Here is a 5,436-nt window from a genome sequence, read left to right on the forward strand (position 1 = left end):
CTAGGTCATATCCTCACGCTTTTTGCTCACTAGGTGCCCTTCTTAGACTTTTCACTTACTAATTTTGAAGTACCAAGTTTGATCCTTTTACAAGTGAAAAAATTATATAACTTGCCACAAGTAAAGTGCCAACACCATTCCCTATGTCCACCCTCTCCCGACTTGATAAACTTGACGTGTGGAGGAATAATAAATGCCGATTTTAAAAGAATGAAGATTGACGACTGACTATTAATAAAAGGCTTCAGCCTATCTCTCTCTCTCTCTCTCTCTCTCTCTCTCTCTCTCTCTCTCTCTCTCTCTATATATATATATATATATATATATATATATATATATATATATATATATATATATATATATCTGTGTGTGTGTGTGAGTGTGTGTACAGAGAGAGAGATGATGGCAATGAAAAAGTATGAGAGAGAGAGAACAATTATCATATAGGTTAGAGAATCACAATATGTTCATAAATACTGAAAGTGAAACTCATTTCTGCAAGTTATATCATCGATCAAAAACCTCCATATCCTCCCGACTCTATAGCTATAGAAGTTTAAATATAAACACTTGTCAAATTATAAGCATCCAATCTCCAAATTCCGCCATACACCCTGGCCACCAAATACAACAAACAAGAGGACGAAAATCAGTCGTGAAAATCAGTCATGAAAATCAGTTGTTCTTAAAGGTATTAGTATACTGTGGTCTAGTGCTAAATAAAAACGCTAGAGAACGCAATAAGGAAGTGAGGGAACACGTGTTACTCAGATGCGAGGGAAGTCAAGCGCCAAAAAGTAAAGGAATGTGCAGTTACGGTAAGGGACGTCCTTCATATTCGTTCCAACAGAACTGCATCCCAGTATGTTTATCTAACTGATACCCTCGTTTCGCAACCAATTGATTACCTTCCCTCTAAATACGGAGTCATTTCGAGGCAAGTCAGGGCCCGTTTGAAAATTTGGACAAACACACACACACTTACAACTGGCCAGATATGGCATTGCCTGAGTCCACAATACATCATCTATTTATTACAAGAAAGGAGTCAACAACCATGCTTTGAAAAACCCAGTAAGGATTTAGATTTGATGGTAATTTAATCAAAGACGATTTGTTTGCAAAAAGTACACTGTTCTTTAATTAACGATTTTTATTGGATGAGGGATAATACCGCTCAAAAACATTCTTTATAGAATCAAAAAGAAACGCTCCTGATCGATCCAAATATAAAATAAAGTCATTATTAACAACGAGACTCCTCTGATCTTTCTGTGTAAATTACTGGATTGGCCCAGATTTAATACGATCCTGTCATGACATAAAACATGTATCATTTCTCTCTGTTTCGAAAAGAAAAGATATTTCAAATCACTATGTATTTCAAACGTATAAGCAATGACTGGAAACCACCGGTTCATACTTGCTAATCATTTTATCCTGTACCTCTGCCACGAGAGTCAAGATCCACCAAGAAAGAAAGTCGTTCAGTTGCTCGTGAAGAATATTTTCACACTCCAGAGACCCAAATCACGGCTTACACGTGCACAGCGAAATTTAATTAGTTCTAGCCTCAAGTGCCACAAGAGAAACCAGTAGGTCTGTTTACAGACTTGTAAGATTCTTTGTTCGAGACATTGAAACGACAATGCCAAGTTAAAGATAACGACCGTTTGACAACCTCGGTCAATCATGACAACCTCGGTCAATCATGACAACCTCGGTCAGTCATGTTGACCGATTGGAAAAGCCACTCTTTATATGACACACGCTAAACCTCTCAGATGTAGTGGACGACTCAAAATTGTATTTATGTATGAAGTCCCTTCTACCAAAACAAGCATCATTCAGATTAATAGCTCACAAAAAAGGGCCCCGAGTGGCCGAGTGGTCTAAAGCGCTCTCCGTTTCGGATCACTGCCATCTCACCTCTGTCTGCGTGGGTTCGAGTCTAGGATTCAGCCAATGTGGGTGTGTGAGAAAGCTTGCCAGTAGCTTCTCGTGGGTCGGTGGTTCTTCCCGGGGTTTTCCCGGGTTCTTCCTCTTCCATTAGTACTGGCCGCCATGCATAGCCTATCGTGTGCTGAAATATGGCGTTAAACCCAACAACAACAACAAAGCTCACAAAAAAGATGTGTTTCCCCAGTGTAGTTGTCTTTAGTAGAGCGTATGCCGAAAAGAACGATGCCATAAAATTAAAAGAAGCAGCAGAGAGGGCGAATCCCACAAACTATTTCGCTTAACAGAGCCTTCTATCGAGAACATTTTAGATAGAGTGATTCTTTTCACAAAATAAACCCTCCATTCAGAAAACATGACAAAATAGGCTTTCTCTGCTGACTTGAAGGGTTATCTCATGAAAATATCTACATATACAGCTATTTCTGCTAACACAAGGGTCTATCTTGCGAAAACACTCGGTATTGTTCAGCCCTCTCTGCTGCTCTGAATTAAAAATTGTCAGCTGTTACTGTCGTCTCTGATCGTTTTTGGTATTTGTGTGTTACATAAATCACGTCTGTGTCTGCAAAATATCCTGGCAGGGGTTGCCTGTCGTCGCCCCTCTCTGTTGATCTCTAGTTAAAAATTGTATCTAACCCAACTCGATACCGTGTTCGAGGATCATGTAAATTTATTGTTACAAATCCGTGCGGTTTTGCCTGAGCACGACTAAAGAAATGTTTAAACTTATTTATATCCATATCGCCGCTGCACCAGGTTTGATGAATATTTCTTAACGTGTGCGTGTCGACTCTATTAAACACCGCAAGAATGTTACAGTTATCTCTGATCACTTTTGGTATTTGTGTATATCGCTGTGTTACATAAATCACATCAGTGTTTTTATGTCTGCCGCGTGAGAATATCCTGGCAGGGTTTGTCTGTTTGTCTAACATTACATCATCGTACACGACTAAATTATTTACACTTCCATCAATGTCATCAATACTCGGCGCTTCATTGATATCAGTGATAAATTCAACGACGTCTTTATCGTCCTCACTTATAACTTTTGCACTTTCGTTAAAATCTTTTATTACGTTCATAGCACCGCTGATCGTCCACAGACGGAGCTATCAAATACAATTTATCCCACTTCATCCACTTCATTATTAAATTTAACAACAACTGTGTTTTACCCGACCCAGATGGACCTATGATAATCATTCGGACAGAATTTGGTACACCGAGTTATGTTTGATTGGCTCTCGTCGTTTTGTAGCGGAAAAGTCAGTGATCTCCATTAGATATATTATAAAAAGAATATGGATTTATATTGTGTGAAATGTAGAACACGTACCCCAACTGCCGACATAACAACCACTATAACAAAAAATAATCGACAAGCGCTTACAGGCAAGTGTAAACGATGCGGCACAAGCAAGTTTAGATTTATGCCGTCGAGTAAAAAAAAAAAGCCAGGCGGTGATATCGCAGCTAAGTTTGGAAAATTACCCGGAACTCCGTGGACTAAATACCCAGGAGAAAAACATCTTCCGGGATATAATTACTGTGGTCCTGGAACCCGACTTGATATCAGACTTGATGCCTTAGATCAGCCCAATCCAGGTGAGTATCCGATAAACGCTATTGGTAAGGCGTGTCATGCGCATGATGTAGCTAACCGAAGTAAGGATTTGCAACAGCGCCATCTCGCGGATGTGAAATTAATTCATGCGTTAAATGCCATCACTGATAAATCTTTCAAAGAAAAGTTAGCTAGCTGGTTAATAAAATCCGCAATGAAATCTAAACTTGTATTAGGTGCTGGTAATTAATTATAATGGAGTCGATTTATTATTCCCCAAAAGGATATTGGAGAGCTAACGCAGCAATTAGTAAACTCGCTGAAGCAGCAAAAGTTACGCGAGTTACTGCTAAAAATTGGTTATCCAAACAAGCAATATGGCAAATTTATCTACCGCGTCCCAAACAAATTCACTTTGCGCATTTTAATGTTAGTGTACCAAATGAAGTTCATCAAACTGATATATTATTTTTGCCAGATGATACTATTAAAATCCGAAGACGTCAAAACACATACAAGTACGCGTTAACTGTAGTTGATGTTGCAAGTAGATACAAAGATGCGAAGCCGTTAGCGACTAAAACAGCATCTGAGGTTGCTTCTGCGTTGAACGAATGTATCAACGAGGTGGTGGACCACAAAGTTGTCTGCGATGGCCAAATCTATTACAAGTTGATCCTGGCAAAGAATTTCAGGGTGCAGTATCGTCGCTGATGAAGCAACATAACGTTACCATCAGATGAGGGCATACTGAAATTCACCGTGATCAGGCAATTGTTGAGCGATTTAATCGAACACTTGCTGAGCGGTTATTTGGATATCAATACGCTAAGGAATTCATTCAGGATACGAGTTCTCGTGAATGGGTTGCAAGATTACCAAGTGTGATAGCTGCGCTAAATAATGAAATTACTCGAACAACCAACATGAAACCTGCCATCGCGATCACAAAAAAACATATACCCATACAACGTGATTCTTCAGCGCAGCCAGTATTAGGTGATGTCACTGTGAGATATTTATATGAACCAGGTGAACTTGAAGGTGGTAAAGCGACAGCGACTGATCCCATCTGGAGTGTTACTACACATAAAATATCTAACATAACAAGATCCACTGGTAGACCAGCAATCTACAGGTTGGATTCGACTGCTCCTCAACGTGGATTCACACGTGAACAATTACAAGTAATTCCCGAGGACACACAATTACCACCGCGATCACTTAACTAGCACCCAAGGCGCTGGCGCCTCTACGCCGATTACACTCAAGACAGGTCAGCATCACATTATCGCGTGTATGACCGCGACTGTTATCTTTTCTATCTACGGTGAATTGTCTTGGATTATTACTCGAATACTGCCATAGCATTATACAATTACAGCTCGCACAGTGATTATTCTGTTGTTGTTTCAGCGCGCTGATAAAATCAGTGTCAAGGTCGAAATCGCGATTATTTTTTTTTGTCACCCTGTTTGTAACCAGCTAGTTTTCTTTTTATTATGTCGCTGTTGTTTTCATTGTCCGCGTTTGACTCTTCCAAGACAATTCTTCGCAGTTGAGATATTCTTCTGACTCTGGACACAGCTAAGTAAACTAAGTTTGACCATTCGATTCAATCATCAACGATCCAGACAGTTGTATCACTGATAGTCAGTCCTTGAGAGGAATGAATCGTCATTGCGTATCCTAGCGTCCATGGTGATTTGTTCATTTTTAGTGCGTCTTTGACAGAAATAATGTCAACACGCACAATATCATTCAATACTAAATTCTGTTCCCTTGACTCTGTCCCAGGAATAGCAACATCTATCTTCTGTAACCGCGTATCAGCTGGTCTATAACATAACGGCACTGGCAAATTTGGAAATTTCTCCCGTTGTAATTGAAATAACTGCTGTTGAAGT

Source organism: Sinohyriopsis cumingii, unplaced genomic scaffold (genome assembly GCF_028554795.1).
Source record: "Sinohyriopsis cumingii isolate HCF-2022 unplaced genomic scaffold, ASM2855479v2 utg001387l, whole genome shotgun sequence".
NCBI classification, from domain to species: Eukaryota; Metazoa; Mollusca; class Bivalvia; order Unionida; family Unionidae; genus Sinohyriopsis; species Sinohyriopsis cumingii.